Source organism: Ptiloglossa arizonensis, chromosome 9 (genome assembly GCF_051014685.1).
Source record: "Ptiloglossa arizonensis isolate GNS036 chromosome 9, iyPtiAriz1_principal, whole genome shotgun sequence".
In the NCBI taxonomy this organism is placed as follows: Eukaryota; Metazoa; Arthropoda; class Insecta; order Hymenoptera; family Colletidae; genus Ptiloglossa; species Ptiloglossa arizonensis.
Window position 1 is genome coordinate 2,812,329 of NC_135056.1, and position 22,567 is coordinate 2,834,895.

Sequence of the window (22,567 nt, forward strand, 5' to 3'; positions counted from 1 at the left end):
GTGTCACTTGGTGTGTTTCTAAACAGTGTCGATGTTATGCTTTTTTGTATCATTCTTACTTTTCTCTTACGTTTATCGAATCGAACTCTTAGTTACTATCATATAGCCAATATGACTACATATAGCAATCGAGAATATACACAAATGATTCTTGCCTTGAGTGCATGTGATGACAATGGTTTTGCTACAGCTAATTATTATAAAGATCGATATCCTAATCCCCGACATCCCGATAATTGTGCAAAGAGCAGAAGTTTTCTCACTATACGACGTCAGCAGATGAACCATCAGTTGCATATTACAAACCCTGGCAGAAAGATTTCGATCGTACACATTAATAACAATTTTTATGAAAAACTGCTATATTTTAAGAGTTTAAAATGTTATTGCATGGAATGAAAATCGATCAGGAACGTAAGGGAGTTTTACAAGAAATAACTATACCAATTAAAATAATACGAACTTTCATTTATCTTCAAAGACAATGTAAACAAAAATTAAAATGTTACATAGAAAAAAGTTTCCTATCAAAAATGTTATTAATATTTTCTAACGTTACCTCGTGTTCGAATAACAGTTTTAATACGATGTGGCATTAATATTAAATTTGTACAATTTATAAGTGAAATTTCTTCCAATGATGATCTTATGGAATACCAAAGTTCGTATTTATTACCTGGCTTTTTATTCAAATCAGTTTCTTTTATTTTGCTCATAAATTTTCTCTCGGGTTCAGATCGAGGCTATTCACGGTTTATTGCATTGTTTTAATATTATTTTGCAGTAAATAGTTTTTTACCGTTGTACTACGATGACAATTGGCATTGTCGTCTTAGAGAATAAAATCTGCAGAATCTCCAAACACGTCTTCTATATTCGGAATTAAGAAATGTTTCAAAATATAAATGTATGAATGTAATAGGTTGTTCAATAAATTTTGTCGTTCGATAAAACTTATTGAACAACATAGTATGTTTCTGAATTGACATTTTTATAAAGAATACACAATTTCCCTAGTCCTTTCTGCGACATACAACTCCATATCATATACGATTGTGGATGCTTTTCTTTGCGACTTGAACAATCTTCGTTAATGTTTTCATTTGTTCTTCTCCAAATAAATATCTCTTCATAGTCTCCCGTTTCAAAGAATATACGTGACTTATCACTGAATATTATTTTGAAAAATCCATTTCGTTTAATTTATTTCTATTTACATTACACCCTGTATGTCTAATGCGGTCCTTACATTAACTTTACTGTTATATAACTAACGTAAACAAATAGCGAAATACAATTATATCTGACATAAACTTAAATGCGATAAAAATTCCCGTTGTCCAGTCACTTTAAAATTTTGCATATACCAAACATTAACTTAAAATTACTATAATTTTAATATTCGACTTAAATGCGACAATTATTCCCGTTGTCCGATCACTTTGAAATTTTGCATATATTATTTTCTCATCTAGTGTCGCAATTTAGAAGAGTAGCATAACAAAAAATTGGAAGTTGAAAAATTAATACCATCCTATTGTGCGACCACAAAATTAAACTGTTAAATAATTTGCTGGTTTCTTCATCGACTATGAACCTTGTTTAATGGATAGATCGTTAATGGATTACCTTGCAGATTATTTAGATCATACTCGTCTTCATTACCAGTGCAGAACCAGTTAAGAATTTCTTTTTCGAGAACTGCCTTCCTTGTGGTATATTGTATTAGTCATTGCCATCATTTTCTCCTAACTTTTGCTTTCCTATTCATTTCTTCCGCGAAATACAAATATGAACTTGTGTTGTGTAACAAGGCAAAATTTCAGTGTATGATCCTTTACGTATTAGTCTGCGTAAAATTCTATCACTCCATCGAGAAAATCTAACATTCTCTTCAAAAAACGATAACGAAAGAATTTCTGGATAGTAGTTCGAAACTAGTATCTGGCAAAATTCTAAATAAGGAGTGACAATAGAAAAATTGTATTTCATCTGACAAATACGACATCACTTCTATAGTCGATGAATCAGAATATAATTGCATTAATTTAGAGATCTTCACAAACCTCGTTAGTACTGTACAAAACATTTTAGGATTAATTTTAACATTAATCATATTTCTCGGAATGCATTCGCGTCGATTTTATTACCGCTAACATTTTCCAACAAACCAAATATTTTCCTTAGAATACACTAAAATCTGGAGAGTATATATATTGTTGCAACGATTCGTATGCATTTTCTCTAGTCGGATAAATCGAAGAAATGAATGTGACTCGTATAAAATAAAAATAACTCGGAAAAACATTATATAATCCGAAAGTAGTAACTTTGTTCTATTTTTTAGTAACAGTGAAATATAGTCTCATTAAAATATCTTTAATCGTTCAATAATTATTAATATGTTTTCATTTTCGATGATTAGCAGTTTCATCCCTTTTTGCTCCCTATAGACTTAAGAAAATATTTACAATAGGTTTTTAATGATGACCACATTTACTGATTACTTAATGATTACCACTTAATGATTGCCATATTTAACACCTTTAATATAGATTTCATTGCATGTTTATCAAAATGTAATCGATTGGTAATGTTTTTACAATAAAAAAGAATCGATATCTTAACAGTACTTGTTCCGTTCACGGAGATCCGTATCATAACGATAAACAAACAGTACTCCAAGCAATTAAAATGTCATTCCATCCCAAATCGATTGCTTTTGTATTTACTACTAAGGATTTTGCGCAAATTTAAATCTGTTGCAATTTACGTAGAAGTTGGAAGGGGGAATATGGGAAAGTTTTAACTCACCATTTTACCGTTGTCGAAATTGTTTAAAAAATACAGACTTCGAAGTTGATAATTTTCATTGAGTTCGACAAGAACTATCTTCATGAAGAAATATTCATCCCCACAACTGTCAATTTTATCGAATTTTCTGTTTCATTTGTAAAGTCATGTTTATAATAAAAGAAATATTTTATTTTGATTATATCATTTCTTTAAGTTTGATCCTCAAATTAAGTCACACACAATTAGAGAAGATATTTTCATATTCTGCGTTCTTTTCTCTTTCGAGTAAATTTCCTTAATGCGCGTAAACTCGTATCATAATTGAGGTCAGATTAAACCGGAAATGAACGTTGCGTTTAATTATTTAGACAACCGTATCGGTCGGTCAAACGCTCTCCTTCGATAAAACTTGGAATATTCGAATAGTCCTCTGTACTATAAACAGTATTAATTAAATCGAATAACTGCGTATTGTAGCCATAACTTTTCTCAGATTTTCATAAACGTTTCAATAGTGTGATTTGTATGTTTATAGTAGTTTAAGCGCCCAGTCTTCGCCAATAACACTTTGCCAGGATGTGGTAGGTTTCACTCATTAGGAAGAGGAAAGATCATGATAGTATAATAGGTTGCTCAATAAGTTTTGTCGTTTGATAAGAAATGGAACTACTAGTTTTGTCGTTTGATAAGAAATGGAACTACTAGTTTCGTCGTTTTATTTTTCTAAAAATAATACTACTGTTTGATGAACACGTGTGAAGTTTCGTGTAGATTTGTCGACTCATTCGTATATTTACAGTTGTTCAAAGTTAAAGTGTCATAGTAGTTTTTTTGCAATCGGAAAAACGACAAAACTTATTGAACAATATAGTAGTAGGTTGCTCAATAAGTTTTGTCATTCGATAAAACTTATTGAACAACCTATTAGGAGTATTTTCAACGATAAAAGCATGTATATATCACGATATCTACAATTTTCGCGAAAAGTAGAGTTTTGGTAATCGACGCAAAGCTATTGTAATTTAAAGTAACCTTAATTATTTTTGGTGTTTTACCCTTTGTTCATTATTGAGATCCAATTTATAAATACCCGATTTATATGAATGTTAGCGAAAATATCAATTTAAGTAATGTAAAAAGAAATAATGTGTACTCAAATTGGAAAATAAAATGAATTTAAACAAAGTGACGTAGTTGAGATTACAACAATTAAAACTAAATTTATCTAGTAAGAATCTTCAGAGTTCCGGTACCCAATCAGCATGTTATGAACAAACTGTTTCTCATCTGTTTTATGGCTCTAGAGACAGTGTCAATTTCTTTCTATGCATTCTATATTTTCGTATGTTATGAACTTTCCAAGTAAAGTGCATTAAGAAATTAAAATTACAACAGAACTAACAATAAGTATTAATATGTTTCCACTTGAAGTCTCCTGATGGACGATACATTGAAACGTTGGGCACTTAATATGACTTTTTTTTCAAGTCCCCAAAATACAATTTCGTAACTAATCACTGTTTTTCTTCCGTACATGACTATCGCGAAACATTTGAAAAATCTTCTGTACTTTTGTACTCGATACGATGGTGCAGCAGCCACGATTTTCTCTCCACAATCTGATACAATCTTTAGAATTTCTCGATAGAATACTGCGTTTACAATGGTACCATGTGAAACATACTCATAGTGCACAAAAACTCTGTAGTCAAAAAAACGATAAGCATTATTTTATCTTTTGATCGACTCGTGCATGCTTTCTTCGACCTGGGCCCATTTTTTTCAACCTATTGACTTGGTTGCAGTTTAGTCTCTACATTATATTCATAAACCCAAGTCATATCTTCCGTGATTACTTCTTTTTTTAAATTTTCAACTGTTTCTGCTTGTTGCAACAATTCCACCACAATTTTTTTGTTTGTTTTGCTTTTACTTGGCCGTTAATACTCTCAGTATGAACTTTGAGACCACTTGTGTGTATTCTAGTCTCTCGACAATGGTCTGACACGAGCCTATTGATATTTCTACTTTTTTCGATGTTTAATTGAGATTCGTCGATTTCCTTAGAGAAAGGATTCAATTTCTTTCTTCTTTTTGTCGGTAGTGGAGGTTGGTAGCCTTTCCGTTCTTGAATCATCTTTAACACTAGATTTACCAACCAGTCAAAATGACTGGTTTCAACTGCTTTCGTAATAAAATTTACTTTAAATTCCATGACATGCTTTCTGAAGATATTATGATTCTTCTATTCTACACGTGTGATCAATTATATAAATTCTTCTTTTTCCTCGTCGATTGATTTTCTTTTAGACATATATAAGGTATACCTTAATAATATATTACGAAATCTATCGGTGGTTCTAGTGTCAACAGAGAGTCTTCCATTCTCAAATCTCCCATACCGTTCGTAAATCTGTGAGCTACTCATAAATGTATTACTGACGGCACTTTGAAGGACCTGCATCGTTTCAGATGCATTTTTCTTCAGATTAAAACAGAATTTGATGCATATACTCCGTTCGCGAAAATCATTCATTCTAAGAATCGTAAAATTAGAATTTTTATAATTATCAATTACCTCACGACTATGTAACCGATTGTTACAAAATTTGCCACGCATATAGTTAAACAATGGAAGATAACATGCTGCAATTTTCGTATTTCTACTACCCTACAAACGCACTCTACAATTGCAGTCCGGAAACTTTTTGACCGCACTGTATATTAAATACTTTCGATGTCATAAATTCGGTCATGAATGTCGAAATGGCGACAAACGAACAGCAAATCACATCAAGATGCGAGATACGTCGAGAACCATTCCTGTGATGGTCAAATTGATCCGAATGACGATAATGATGCGGAAACCGTGCGGATGCATTTCGAGCGGCGGCGCGTAATGCCTGGACAGTGGTTGTTCGTTGCATCTCTGTGGGAATCAAAATGATTTTCATTCCGAATTAAATTAAATCGGAAAATTAAATCTCGCGAATCACTCGACAACACAGATCGAGACACGCGAAAAAGTACTGCTCTGCATATGCGAAAATTGTATGCATATTGGCACATTGTATGTATAACCGCCATCTGCACATGGATTTGTTGTTGGTTGGACGCATCACGGATGACGAATGCAGTGTCTTGTTTGAGAAAAACATTGCACGGATCACGAACCTAAATGTAATGTTCGGAAAATAATGTCAGATCGTTCAATTGCACGATGTTGATCGTTTATCGGTTCTAAACTAACGTATGATACTTTAGAACCAATAAACGATCATTAACCAACATATGATACTTGTTAAAAAAGATACTTAGTTGTGGAGAAGAACTTGTCATCATTTAAGCGAATAAGCTCAGTTAAAGCAATAGGGAGATATTAATAGTATGTATTCCGAAGTTTTGAATGTTCGAAAATGTCAGAGGTGGTTTCAGAAATTTAGAAATGGAGATTTCAATTTGGAGGATAATGAGAGATCAGGAAGGCCTTCTATCCTTGAGGACGATCATTTAAGGACCGGTATTGAAGAAGATCCATGTTTAACGATTGGAGAGAGAGAACATTTAAAAAAAATTGGAAAAAATTTGGCAATATGGAAGATGGGTTCTGAATGTTCACTCTGCGAAAAACAAAGTAATGAGAGTTGCCGTTTGTAACTCATTGCTCGTTGGACTTCGAAGCAGAACTCTTTTCGAATCGCGTAGTCACTGGTGACGAAAATGAATTATCCACCATAATCCGAAAAGGAAACCACAATGGTCACCCCATGGTCTGTGGGATGGTTGCCAATCCCACAGAATTCTTTCCTCTGCTGTAGATGTTTTTCTTGTACGAGGCTCAGCTGTCCTCTAGAATTTCATCGAAATTAAATTTTATAAGATTGCGAATAAAATCATAAAATACTCTAGATATACCGGAAAGTAATGTCACGTCGATATAACGTTCGTCGATCAATTAGTGCTGCTACCTTCTTATTGTAAAAGATACTTAGAACTTATTGAAAGAGACACTTAGTTGTGGAGAAGAACTTGTCATCATTTAAAGTGAATAAGCTCAGTTAAAGCAATAGGGAGCCATATTAGGCATTGTATGTTGCACGAATATCGTAAAGGCAACAATGCAAGCATTGTCGTAAACAATATTAATAGTATGTTTTCCGAAGTTTTGAATCATTGAATCATTATCACCAAATGAATACGATATCTCCAGAGCAAACTGAAGCCGAATATTCATGGAAATAGAGTGATACTGTGTGTATCCTGAAACATACACGTGATGATTTATTTTGAACTGTTAAAACATGGAAATATGGTTGCTACTGCCACTTATTGTGAACAGTTAACACGTTTAAGCGGAGCAATGATACAGACGCGTAGTATTTGAAATGGTATCATACCGCTACGCGTTCCAACTCGCCTAATTAAATTTGTGCGAGTGTATTACGAAGATGGACTCGTATGTTAAGTATTAGTGTTTATAAAAAGAAACTGTACTGAAATAATTAGACGACTACGATGGAAGGTACCCTTGAATCTTTTATGTTTGATAACTTAGCACGGAATCGCTCTGCTCGTGGCTATTTCAGCTATTTCATACATTCGATATTGAATCTTATTGGATAATTTATTTGTAAAGAAGGTGGAAAAGGTGGTGTCTAATTGGTGGATAGTTTGTGTGGAAGGAAAGGGAGACCTGGAGTGGGAATTTTCCTGTTAGTTGGCGACCTAAAGTTCTTGAAGGCAAAAGTTAATGAAAATTGTACAATTTGGAAAGGCTTTTTTAATGACTTTGCAGATAGTTTGCAGCTGCCCAAAAACCCAGATTATGATTATTGTCGTTTGACTTGACATTCGGTACGTGCGCTAATCAGGCCATAAACTGGCGGGTTCACGCAGACCCCTTACGTGCCTTAACAATACTCTTATTAACATCTGTTCCGTTCCCTGGAGTATTATTTAGATGGTCAAAGATTTACAAATTACGTAAACAAATTGCAATAATAAAATTTTTTAACGAAGAACCTCAGTCCTTTTATGGATACATAAAACAAAGAAGCATACAAACCTTGGTTTCCATATGGCAAAAGATTGTGGAAATCGATGGAAATTATTTAAATAGGCATCGTAAATAAGATTGTAGAAATTTAAATACATATTATTAAAGAAAATTTACATTATTTATCGGTGCTCCTAGTATATTCAAATTAGCCATGTAATCGAATCTGGCAAGGTCAATGCCGAATCCATTAAATCAGGGAATCATTTACTGCGTCTCTAGCATCATTGTCTAGGATATTTAATGCCTAATGTCTTCAACGCATGATGCGTGAAGGAAGAAAGAAAAGAAAAAGTTCTCCCACTCCTCCCAGTTAGCAATTTAGAGAATAAAAACATACGTTTACGTTCGTCAGGAGATGTAAATGCATTTTGGAATTGATAAATGTAAAATACCGATAGTAGTCAATGATTAGCAAGAACGCAACCTATAATATATTATATAACAAACACATAACACGACATAACACGGCTGATTATCGATAGTAAGCCAAGGTGTTGCGAAGTACGCTCCATAAAAAATAAAAGAGATGTTTTTACCGAGTTTTAGAAGGCTAAGGCAACAATGGAAAATCAGCAGAGCTCTAAAATTAAAATTCTGCAGTCAGATAATAGCACCGAATATTCCTTGTAACTAACAGTGGCTATTCTTTTCTCTGTTTTTTTTTTTTTACTGTTTTAGAAATAATATACGAACTAATTGAAGATATTTTGGAATTTTCTTTCCCTCTCCCACCAAGTGTTCTACGTATAGATGTAATTTCATTGTTTAACAGCGAAAAATCAAACTCATCTTTACTTGAGCTGATTTTATTACCACGTTCCATGCTTATAGGACTCAAAAAATTTGCAAATAATATTTCTGTTACCACGACTGCCAAGTTCAGACTAACGTTGAAAACGCAGCTTTATCCGTGATCACGGTCTAGTTTAAAATAAGAAAATCTTATAGCTATTTGAAAATGCATCATTCTACACTTTGTAATATTATTATACATACATTGGCATCGATGCTTCGAGTTCTAAAGAAATCAAACCTAATAAGAATCGTTGCCGCTTGACTTACCGCATCGAACCTAGTGGTGACCGAGAGTCACTTCTCGAGCTATCGCATCAAAACATGTTATGATCGAAAATTACCTCTCGAATGCACAAGGTTAACCAATAGCTCGACAAATACAGGATTCAACGGCAGCTGTCAATAGCAAGTAAGCCGGAACAGAACGGTATTGACAAGCGAAGAAATCGAATACTGGTGGGAATAGCTCGATGCCTGCTCGTAAAATCTAGCCTTCTGTAATCCTGCTGAACTGAGGCAGTCTCTGCGGCAAATTATCCAACGAACCAATGCCCGCACACATATTTTGGATGGAAAGACATTGTAGCGCGTTGGACGTCGAGAGATGTTGAATTGGAGCGTCTCGTCGTCCGCACTTCTCGACAGCTTTTTAGAGGTGTCGAGATCGTTGGAAATTTAAAGAAACAAGTCTTGTCGATGGCTTAACATAGGTGTATTTATCGTAGTGTTGGCGAAAGTTGGTAAGTTGAGTATTTCGTGTGAACTGGCCACGGAACTCTAGCCACCGAACTCTGGTTTCTTGTAGTTTGTTTGTCGAACTCTTGTAACTTGTGTTGAGCTCTTGTGTCTTGTGTAACTATCGAACTTGTTGGTAAAAAATGTTTCTTGTAGTAGAGTGGCAAACTGATTGGCGAAATGTTCGCTTGTTACTGTGTGAACTGATTGGCAAAATTGTTTGCTTGTTACTGTGTGAACTGATTGGCAAAATTGTGTCCTCCGCGTGTCAACCCTCCGTTTTATACGTTCGGTTCGAAAAGTTATTGGTCGAGGAATTTGGGAGGTGGACAGCTATGTCGGAGGAAAGAGAAACCCGGAGTGGGATTGTTAGTTGGAAACCGTGGGCTCTTGGAAGTTAAAATTGTTAAAAATCGTAAAGATGCGAAAGTTGTCTTAATGACCCCGCAGCTGCTTAGCAGACCTCCAAGTAATCCAAGTAGGGTTGTTGGCTTGTTGGTGGATTGTACGTGTGCCGAGGACGTGCTCGGTACCCGCGCTAATCCAGCCATAAACGATAGGGCGCGTACACAACAACAAACGCCACAACAAACGCCACAACAAACATCTTTCGAGTTTCAGCATGGTAGAAAACCAAACATGAGTCATCTGAAGAAGGTTGACTGTAAGATCTTCGTACTGGATCGGTCACCAAACAAAGGAAAATTGGAGAGCAAGGCGAGAGAAGGTAACCTGCTCGCTTGCTCAGAGCTAGCGAAAGGCTATCGGGTGTGATTTCTGAGCGAAAGCAAAGTCAGTGAGACGGATTTGACAAGAGAAAAAAAGGTCAACACTGGAAACTACTGCTATCGGGATTAATTTGCAGCCAGCGCTAACTTTAAAAGACTCAAAGGATACATTATACGAAATGTCTAATTGACTGAATGACCAGTCCAACAACGATGAGAATTTGCAAGCTGAAGAATTGGAAAAAGCCTCATAAGCCTTGAAAAGAGGCCCAAGGAGGTCTCGCAAGGTCATGATATAATTGACTAAATGACCAGTCTAACAACGATGAGAATTTGCAAGTTGAAGAATTGGAAAAAGCCTCATAAGCCTTGAAAAGAGATCCAAGGAGGTCTCGCAAGGTCATGAGAAGGAAGAGAGGTTGGCCTTGAAAAGAATATTACCTTATCAATGTAAACGTAGCGGAATCGGAGCAGACCTATATAACCTCATCAATGCAAACATAGCGAATCCGAATCCGAACAGTCCTTTTTTAGCGAAGTATCAGTTCGACAGGCTGTAACTGGTAACAATGCGGACAAGTGGAGCAAGGCTATGGTGACAGAGCTAGTCGCATTATCAAATACAACGCTTGGGATATTATCGATCGTTCCATAGATCAGAATATAATAGAAAATCGAATAGTGCTGCGAAGAAAGTTTGCGCCAGACGGAATACTGAAGAAACGTAAAACAAGGGATTTTCTCAGCACCCAAGAATCAATTTTGACAAAAACTTTTTACCATTTGCACACCTCAATTTGATTCGACTTATAACCATCCTTGTATCGCAGCACGGTATGTCGATACATCAACTCGATGTGGCGACAGCATACCTGAACTGTCCACTTAACGAAAATATATACATGGAAGTGCTCAAAATAACGTACGAAGCGTTGAACCGCAACATTCAGACTGTGAGATGAGACTCTAGCGTCATAAGGCAGCCTAAAACGGTGTTGGAAGTATGCCGATTAAAAAAGACGCTCTATGGACTTCGTCAAGCCGGCTGTAAATGGCATGAGAGGCTCGACAAAGAATTGCGAAATATCGGAGCAACTTCAACGAATAATGACACGTGCGTCAACTATCGTGGGTGGAGAGAGAGACTCGATGTTAACTGTAGTATACGTCGACGATATATTGATAGTATCCAAAGACACATCAAAAATTGCATAAATTAAAATTGGATTGGCAAGGTATTTCAAAGCATGGAGTTCCACCAACATAAGACCTCCCCAACCTGCGGGGCCCGTGAAACTGGATTTGCCGCTTTTACGCGCGCATGTTCCATTCGATAGCCCTATATGGGGCCCCCGACTTGGCCACTTTGGGTTCATAAGTGACTGGCTCTACGGAGCCCCCACAGGTATAGGACCATGTCCTATGAGACGACGACCCTCCTGTCAAGAGGATTTGTCCCGGAGGATATGCTCGCGGCTTTTTATAAAGACTGCTGCGAGTCCTGTGGACGGAAAGTTATCCTGATGGAACAGGAGATGGAGGTCCTCAGACACCAGGCCCGGAAGTCTATGTGCTGCGGTGGCAGCAGCGGCTGGCTATGAAACATGGAGTGTAAGCAGTCACCGCATTACACTAAGGAGGAGGAGGGAGACACTGGATATTATGCTATTTGCTTTTTACAGTGTTCCTCCAAAACCATGCATGTATGGTCACCATGAAAATTTTAGTGTGTAGGCTTCGCACCCGGCTCCCCTGAAGCATCCCACACTTTCCTCGACCCCACTCCAAGAAGTCTTTGGAAGTCTTTGGAAGGTTTCCTCCGCATGAAAAGAAAACTATGAGTATTTTTTCATATCACCGTTTTTCGGATGTAAACGAATAAGTCGAATATTTTACGCATTTGATAGCAGCCTTCATTAATAGATTGACGTAGTGTTTTAATACTATCAACTGCAGTTTTGTACACTATCGACTGGATTTAAATAAATCTGGAAAGTGACGTAACCCAAAAACTGGATCTTCACGGCCTATCATTTCCCAGAAAATATAGGTTCTAAATAGTGTCTAGCTAAGCCATACTCAACCGACCTGAGATATTTGTATTCATTATCAAATAGATATTTCGTTAAACATCTAACAATCTTAAAAGAACTTTATAAATAAAAATTTAGCATGTAATCATAAATAAAAACTTATAGTAATCTTTCAAAAGTTTGGCCTACTCACCAATTTCAATTACTTGTACATATGTCGTAAAGGATAAGATTTGGAATAGCTTTTTTATCTGCATGTACGTGCGACTTGCCTTAGTTTCCAAGATATCCGTAAAACACTGTAGATGTGAGATAAATATCGATATAACTGAGTGTGAATAAAAAGCGTTTGGGATAGAGTGAACGGTATTGAGCGGATACTTATAATTTACAGTGTGATATCTGTTGCAAGAGTGTAAATGGATCCTAGGAACGCGCTGGAAATTTTAGACTGCATAAGACGAACGAGGCAGTCGAAGGAAGGGCTTTGTCAAGAGTAAATGAGTCTTGGTAAAAAAATCGAGGTATGTAGAGTGAAAAGTTTCATTTTCAAATATATTTTACACTTTCATTGTAAAAGGAGTGTATTTTCGTAACCTGCCTGAATTGGGGGGGACGACCTAGTCGTTTCCCGGTGCAACTGAACAATGCTGCGCCGGGTCCATAAGCAGCTGGTTTTACGGGTCAGGACTCAACAAATACCAGGCTCAACAGACTATACTGCTACAATGGAAACAGGAGCTAACCAAACCAATGTTCGGCTAGCAAACTGTCGGGGCTATTCAACCGCTGCTGTTGAAGTCACAGGGCAGACGCTTTGGCGCACTTGCCTACCGTATAGTGCAGGTATTGCCCGGGCATGGTTGTTTCGGGTGGTATCTACGCCGTATATGGAAGGAGTTGACGACGCGCTGCTGGCACTATCCAGAGAACCAGAACATGGCGCAAAACACCCTAGAAGTGTGCTCCGCCTATGCGAGTAAGTGTGGTATCCTGGTCGCGATAATCGAAGCGAATCTCTCGCTGCCGAGCGTGATGAGAGCCATGTTCGACAACGAGAGAAAGTAGAAGACCCTAGCCTTGCGCTTCGTGCCTCCGCCCCACCTTACCTGGAAGGTGGGTAATCCTGCCAATCGACGGAGCTGCTCTCAGAGAAAAAGTTGGCTTCTTCCCTCAGAAGCAGAAATTTAAGACCATCCCTGATGCCATCGGGCGCAGATATGGGGGCCACCGACGGTCGTGAAATTGGGACTCACAGGGGGAAGGGCGACGCAAACGTCCAGACATAGAGAATATGCACGTTGCAGAAAATCCATTGCACAGATGGGGCAGGGGGAGAGCGTGGCATCGGAAGCTTTGATGTTTTTAGTTCCTGGTACCCTCCGAAAATGTGCGTGGATGGTCATCGTGGTGGGTTTTAGTGTCCCACTCCAAGATGTCGGGGAGTCTGTTTTTTGAAGATTTCCCCCACGTAAAAAGAAACCTGCCTGAATGTTTAGTATTAGTCCACAATGCTTCTGTTAGTACTACATTGAATTTGACTTGTACATACGTTGTCGTAACAGTGTATGCGAGAGTGTCAAGCAGCCATTTACCTGTCGTTTCTATAAACAGTGGCAAACGAAAAGTGATGTTGCATGCATAGTACAGTGACGGTCACCTGGCTATGAACTCTGCCACGAACGTGCATGTGTATAGTCACAGTTCAACGTAGTAATACCGATAGAATTTTGTAAATATCTCGGAGACTAAGAGAAATATACAGTCTGTCACACTGAAAATCGTCCATTTACTAATTGTCCAATCCTCCTTTGTTGATTTATTTTTGTCCATAAATAACAATATATCAGATGCAATACTTTTGCAAACAGTATAATATTATTGTATCTACAATAAACTTTATTAGATATTACTTAAAAACTAGAATGTGACATCTGTGAAATATGTCTCAGACTAACAGTCGTCCACCTACAAAATAGTGATTTAAAACATATTAGTTTTATTGTTTTTAAATGTTACATATTATTAGGTATTAGATTAAGATCTAACTACAGTATAAATATATAATTCTTAAGCTTTGTAAATGAAATGAAAGGTCGAAAAAAGCATACAACATTAAAAGAGTCGTAAATTAATTATTTTTCTTCATTCGTAAGATAAATCTCAGAGGAAAATTTCTAAGATATAGAACAGAAATTGTAGCAACATAAAGTACATTATTAAACAATATAATGAAGATGACCATATTTCAAATAAAACAAAAGAAATATGAAAAATATCTTAACGATCGTTTATGATATTAAGAAAAATTATACTCTTTGAGAAGTTAAGAAAGATCCCATGAAAAATGCCACAAAAACTTGCGGAAAATGTTCAAAAATATTTAAATAAAAAAGTCCATTTTGGAAATATTAGGAGAATTTTACGAAAAAATCATTTTCATGGCCGGATAACCCGCAGGAAGTTATTCATCGGTACGAAAAATAAAACAAAAAGATTGGAATTTACTAGGGCATATACGAACAAAGATTTTTCTTTATGGAAAAACGGGCTTTTCACCGACAAAGATAAATTTACAGTCCATGGTTCTGATAGAAAAGTAATAGTAAAATCAACGTTCAAGCATGGGGGAGATGCAATTATGGGTTTGGAGATGTGTAATAGCATTAGAAGTTGAAAGTTTACAATTAATAGAAGGAAGTACGGATAAATAGCAATATTTAAACATTTCAAAAAACAATTTAGAACAGAGTGCAGAAAAATTGGATATTTCACATATATCAAGATAATGAGCCTAAGCATAAGGCAGAAGTAGTAAGGAAGTGGTTGTTGAAAAACACTATTTGTGAAGTGAACGAAAATTGCCTAATCGATGAACAATAGACTCAAAGCTGTATAACAGAATAAAAGAAATCCCACAAAGTACTAAACATATATTTTACAATTTTTATTTGTTGTCTTTAAATCTAAGTAGATGAATAATTTTTATTGTGATGTTATTTTCACAAATGTATTCAAAGTGACGATAATTTTATTTATGTAGAAGTATGTATCATTTTTTATTTCATGTTTTGTAATAATAAATAATGTATAAATCATAAACTGTGAAGTTTAACTTTGTTTTATACGGGCATATAGTAATTTTTAAAAAAATTAATGGCTAACGAGTTATGTCTGATTTTCACTGTAACCGATTGTATTTACATGGGAAGGAAAAATTTGTTCTAAACCTTACAACTCTATAACATCCATAAATGATCGAAAACAGTGAGTAGGTCAAACTTCTAAATAATTATCATTTGCAAAATCTGCATTTTTACCATTTCTTTACATATTTATTATTAAATACATTGTATAAATTTATCAACAATTTAGAACAAATTTATGACAAATTAAAGATTACAGTAATAATATGTAGTGATTCACATATTTCTTCACATATTCTCAATGAATTATTTTTTGCAATCACAGTCAAAGCTTTTGTATTAAAAATATAAGATTTTAACAAAGGTTAACAATGAAAGTTGTGATTGAATAAGTATTGTAATTTCTTTAAAAAAATTAAAAGAAAAATTATGTGAGTGTAATTATTTATTAATTAATACTTAGTGTATTCACCTCTTGCTTCAAGAACTGCTTCACCCTAGCATACTCCATATTAATATTCTCCAATAATCTGGTGCAGTATCTGTCTATTTTGTCTGCATATTTCCCCATAAATCGTTTTTATTATTATTAGCACTATTACAATCTGCCAGTGATTTTTTTTAAAGATCCTATAAATTTTGTACGGAGATGATGGTGATTGCATAAGAACATTAAAGGGTTCTTCTATTGTAACCCGTCAAACAATTCAATCTCTTTTTGCATTCTCTTAAAGAATATAGTCTTACAAATTATAAATATATGCATAGTAAAAGCATATCACCAAACTCCTAAAATTAACGAAATTATATGTATTGCTCAGTCAAGCTATTCAGTTCGTTGTTCAGTATCAGAACACTCATCAATCTGAGCAAAAACGTAATGGATAATGTAGTCTAGCTTATGTCAAACACGTAGCACGTGGAAGGAAAAGAAAAATAAAGCAATTGACAATTACGGCAGCTGGTATGAAAATCACAAGGATACCTGTACCATAAATCATATCCATAGTGCAGACAAAATGGAAGTATTTGTTAGGGCAAATAACTGTATGGTGTTAACTACAGTACAAACTATATTGAAGATGGGATACAAAAGCATTTCGGATATTAATCCACACGATGAAGAAAGTACTGTCCAAAAAAATGAGGACGTAAGTTATGTGAAAAAACGAAACCTAAAGAAGACAAATAAGAGCATCGGCTACATTTAAACACGATCTGTCTCTTAGCGATAAAGTGGTAAAAGTTATAAAACCAATTGACGAAAATTTATCATCGGAGGATTTATTACAATGATGTCTAAGAGCGGAGACCCAGAACAACAATGAATCGCTCAATTCATTGATTTCGACGTTTGTTCTAAAGCACATTCATTGTGGATTCTTAACAATGGGAATAACATTTTTGGCTGCTAACATCTTTGACCAAGGCTTTTCAAGTATTTTGAAAGTTATGTATGAAATGGACATAACTGTTATCAACAGGTCGAATTGTACGTGACAAATATCAAATCAATCGATCAGAGCAACGAATAACAGATGTTGCAAAGAAGGCCCAAATTGCACAAATAGCTGAAAAATCATCAAAGCAGGACTTTCTTGAACAAGAGGAAGGTCCTCTCTACGATCTTTGGCTGGCAGATTAACTGTTAAGTATGATTTTAATTGAAATGATACAGACAAACTTTAAATACCTTCAGTGTATGTTTCACTATAACCCATACCACAATCAAGTCAAAATTATTATTTTTCTATTTTTTTTTTTAGCCAGCAATGGTTAAAAATAACCAAAAATATTGTTATTTCAGCTTCAAAATGCTGCCATTTTTTTAATTATCAATTTTGTTCTATCTTGTTAGTATCTGCTATAGGCAAATATATCTTGATTAAGAATCTTTTTCGTTTTTTTATTTTAAACAAACAGAGCGGCTGAAATCGTAGGAAACACGAGAACACTTTTTCGGTGCGGGAGTGTGTACGAGTTATGTCTATTTCCCATTGTAAAAATTTGTAAATATTATTGAAAGAGTAACAAATACGTATGGAAAACGCCGATGCAAGAAGTTGCATAATTCCTTTATAAAAAAATACTAAAGGAAGCAAAAAAGCACACTTTACAGTAGAAGATCCTCTTAATTTGTTTTTCTTTTCTTTGTAACCGTAATTTATTAATTAAACTGTAACTCCTTTAACCATAGTTACCTTTGCGATGTTTGGGATCATTTTTCAACAGGACAATGAAATTAATAACTTACTTTCTCCATCTTTCTATGTTTGTTTTTAAATGCGTCCAAAATATTCACTTAGTCTTTGATAGTTATTCTTTCCTGTATTCTGTGGATGCTTCCAACTTTCAACACACTTAGCTCTCATGCATCTTCAGATCATTATATTTCCTTCTCCAAAGGTAACAGTAAAAACATACGTCTCTTCTGTAATTTAATTAATTTCAAACCTACTTCTTGCCAACTGACAATGCATTCATTCTATTCATCTTTATTTCGTCAAACCATATAATATTTGCCCAAAAGTTTTTATCGTCTCTCTGTTAGTAATGGTTTCTTTTACTTTATAAAAGTAAAATTTTAAAAAAGTATAGTAAGGTGGTAAAGTAAAAAAAATAAAAGTTTCTGATAAAAGTTTTTGAATTTCCACGACATTTTCAGCTTCTTCTATCTAATGCTCCTTATAATTTTTCGCACTGTTGTATCTGATAGGTTTCTTTCTGCACGGTTTCTCGGAAAATATACAGCACATATTTCTTTAAATCTTGCAATTGGTCCGACAAAATAACTAAATTTTTGTTGCTGATACCATTATTATACAGATAAAGTGAAAAATGTAGAAATCAAAATTTGTATAATTGAATGATTTATCATAATCTGTACGACGTTTTTTTAAACTGAATCGTCACTGCTTGGTGCACTATTTCTTTCTTGCTTACTCTTACTACATCTCTTCACTGTCTTTCTTTATAGGATCACATTTCACTGACAAATGTATTATAGTAATGAAGAAAAGATGGAGTCATTGAAATTTAGGCAAGATAACTGTATTAAAATATAAGCAAAATTAGTTTTCCCAATTTAACCCTCTAAATACCTTTAGGCATTTCTTTGAAAGTCTATTTTATTTATATTATTATCATTATCATTATCATTATCATCAATATCATTATTATTGTCATTGTCATTACCATGATCATTACCATTATCATTATCGTTATCATTATCAATATCATTATTATTATTATTTGTTCTTTTATCAGCGTGAACTGGTATTTACTGTACATACATACATACACCAAGCTTGTATAGTGGGAATATTTATAGGTACTGAAAGAATTCGCAGGTGATTTTACATGTTTGCAGTATGACGCTATGTTGCATTTTATTATGGTCATTATGTGCTTGGTGTATTTAGTTGTAGTTCTTTTATGTGTTTCTTCAGTATATTTAGGACTATTGTTGTTTCAGATATACTAATTTGACGTATTTGGATTGATTTCATGTTATTATATATTATTTTTATTTCTACTACTAACGATTTATATTTTCCCATTTTAGTTCTGTATGTTTCTTATAAATCAGTTAAAATTACAGTTATATATATGTGTATTTCGTCTCTTTCTTCCACAGTATTGTGTTTGGTCAATTGTGGGCTATAGTATGATCGGTTAAGACACTTCAATCCCATGTTTGTATGTAGTCATTTTTTTATAGTATCGCTGTTAGTTTGTATGTATAATATGTTGTTGTATTAATCCATTGTTTGCTGCTAACTGCTAATGAATAGTTTTTATCACTTCATCGTGCCTGATTTTGTATTTAGTTTGTGCTTGTGTTGGACATTCTACAAGTATATTTAACGATTTCCGATTATTTGTTACATCTCCTGCATTTGTTCGTTTGTATATTCGGATCTTTAATTATGTGCTTAAGGCAACGTCGTGTTGGTATCATCTAGTCTTGAATGGCGTTTATGAAACACTCTGTTTTGGAAAATAGGAGTCTCCTGTTAAACTATACAAAAATAAGTTTTTTGTTTGTACTATATGTTCTGTGTCTATATGGTTGAGGTATTGTCAGTGCAGTGGTTTTTCTTTTCACTGCGTTAGCTTTTGTTCAGTTGTGATTATATTAATTAGTTTATTGGGATTATCTAGATTTAATGGTGTGTCATTTTTTTCAAATTGGAATATCGTTCTTATCAGTTCAGATTGTGTTTTGTATTTAGGTAGGTTTTTTATTTATCTATCATACAAGCTCTTCACGTCTATTATTCCTCGTCATCTGTCTCTACGTGGTAGTATTACACGTTCTGTTTTTGGATGATGATAGTTTGCGTTTGTTAAGGATATCCTTATGTTTCTTACTATTAGGTGGACCGGAAAGTAATGTCGTTTCTGCGCATGTCACTATTTGATTGTCATTTGTCAGCTCATTGTGTACATTAAAGTCGTAGCAAAGACATTCTGAGGTTATAGTGACTTGTTTAGTTGTAAATAATTAAATTTAAAATTTTTCTTTACAATTTTGGGTGAAATGGCCAGCCAAATACCAGAAGAGGTACATATCCGGCATTGCATGCTTTTTGAGTTTCGCAAGGGTAGTAACGCAACAGTTGCTACCAAAAACATTTGCGATGTTTATCCAAATGCATTAGACGTTCGTAAATGCCAAAGGTGGTTTTCCAAGTTCAAATCCGGTAATTTTGATCTTTCCGACTCGTATCGATCAGGAAGACCAACAACGTTAGACAATGACGTGTTAAGTGCGGAAGTGGAAGCAAATCCGTGTCAGACAATCGAGGAATTGTCAAACAGTCTTAACCAACCTTGGTCGACCATCCAAGAACATTTGCAGCAGATTGGGAAAGTAAGCAGAGCAGGTGTTTGGGTCCCGCATAATCTGTCCGAAGAGAACAAGGCTAACCGATCCACCACATGCAACTTATTGCTTCAACGGCACAATACAGAAGCGTTTTTTGATCGCTTGATCACCGGAGATGAAAAGTGGATTCTTTATGATAATCCAAAACGCAAAAGGCAGTGGCTCTCTCCAAATGAATCGCCACAAAGTACTGCTAAGCCAGGTTTACACCCCAAAAAGGCCCTTTTGTGTGTTTGGTGGAGTATTCGCGGCGTTGTTCATTTTGAAGTGCTGAAACCTGGACAGACTGTGAATGCAGACCTTTACTGTGAACAATTAGATCGTGTAAATAAATCTTTAATTGAAAAGTGGCCAGCGATTGTCAACAGAAAAGGCGTTATTCTGCAAGACGATAATGCAAGACCGCACTGCGCAAGACGAACCTTGGCAAAAATTAATGAATTGGGGTGGGAGGTACTGCCTCACCCACCATACTCGCCCGATGTTGCACCATCGGATTTCCATTTATTCCGATCGCTTCAACACTTTCTAAGTGGCAAAAGATTTGCAAATTTGGATGATATTCAAAATGCCATCTCTGTATATTTTGCTCAAAAACCAATTGATTTTTATCGATCCGGCATTGAAAATTTGCACACTAGATGGCAAAAGGTTGTTGATAATGAGGGTGATTATATCATTGATTAAAAATAAAAACTCGTTAAAAATTTATGTATTTGAATTTAATGTCGGGAAACGACATTACTTTCCGGTCCCCCTAATATTTGCTCCAAGTTCGTGATCATCTCGAAAGAATATAGGAGGACAGGTATTGTCGTGGTTTAATTACTTTTCTGGCATCTTTTGAGTTCAAAGATGTTTTGAGTATTGTTTGCATTCTCCTCTGAAATTCTGCTTTTAATCTGTGCTTTACAGTTGTATGCTCTATGGATTTATGCTGTTCTATGTCTAGATATTTCTATTTTTCATTGCGTAATTCTCTTATTAGTTAATTGTGCCGTGTTATATATTCTAGATTGTATTCTTGTTATCCTTGACTGTTGTTTCTATTTTATATTTATCAATTTCAAAATGCATTTGTATGTCCTGACCAGCATGGCCAGATTTTATTCCCTAAATCATCAACTGTACACACAACTCTACAACAACACAATTCTACTGGTATAGTGATGTCGCACGATAAACTAAGAATGATAATTTGATTGAATAGCAGATATATAAAAAGTGTGACATATGTAGATATAATTAAAAATACTTAGGATATGCACATATAATGTAATAATGTATAATATCGAACATTCGTATGGGTTCGGTTAATCGAGGTTCTATTGTATATAAATATGTACCGAGTGATGGATATCTGGATGGAAAAGATAACCGGATGTTGAAGAAATAATTCAGTTATTGAAAGTAGAAAAAATGAAATCTTACATCCTACCAAAAGAGTTCTTTCACGGTATTCGATTAATATAAAATCGAAATATTGAAATATTCAAGGATAACTCCGGTTTATCTAAATAAATATTAAATAAGATGTTGAACACTCGTAAAATAAGTTACCCATATAATCATTTCACCAAGATATCTGAAATAATTTCAGATTTCCTGCTAAGAATAAGTCAGTGTTTTCAAACAAATCTCATCAACTAAATGACAATGTGCTTCATACATTTGTGAGTTATTGACCGGAGGTATGTATATACAAAACCAATAACTATATACTTCCGACGATAACGAAATTCAACAAAAATTTGATCAATTTCATTGGACAGTCGTGACGACTAAATCGTGATTCATGTATTGCTACTCATACACCACCACCCACACAACAGCTACTGGTAGCACTATTTCTGTCAAGTCTATAGATTTAGTAATTGTGCAAACCTCACTCCATGTCAGTGATGTTGCCACATAACCATATTTTGACGAGTATCATGATCGAATACATCTCGATTGCTGTTTGCAATACTATGACGTAGAATATTTAATTTAGATCCAAGGTCTCTAATGTTTTGAAAGTAAACTAAAAGAAAGATTCTAGTATTTACTATCACTAGGATTGGCCGAGTGAGCCAACAGCATTAACTATTTTTGGAATATCGTTTACATATTGTTTTATATATATCGTCAGATTCTTTTAATCGATTTAACTCAATTCTTACTTTGATTAAATAGTCCCTTTGTTTTGCCGTATGGTTCTCTGATATTTGCACTAGCCCCTTGTATTTAAACTTGTTTTTCAAAATAACAAGGATGTCGGCTTGAGAATTTAAAATTACTTTGAGAGACCTTTAAACATTTCGTTTCGATGCTTAAAATCTTGCTAATTTGCATACCAGCAGGATATATGTGTTTAAATGTCTATTCCAGTTAGTAGTCCAATG

The 22,567-nt window shown here is 34.9% G+C and overlaps 1 protein-coding gene across 4 annotated transcripts in view; it reads right to left on the minus strand.

Moving 5' to 3' along the window:
• Window positions 1-22,567, minus strand: part of Wgn (Tumor necrosis factor receptor superfamily member wengen) — a 112,708-nt gene that overhangs the window by 13,943 nt on the left and 76,198 nt on the right. The window lies entirely within an intron of this gene.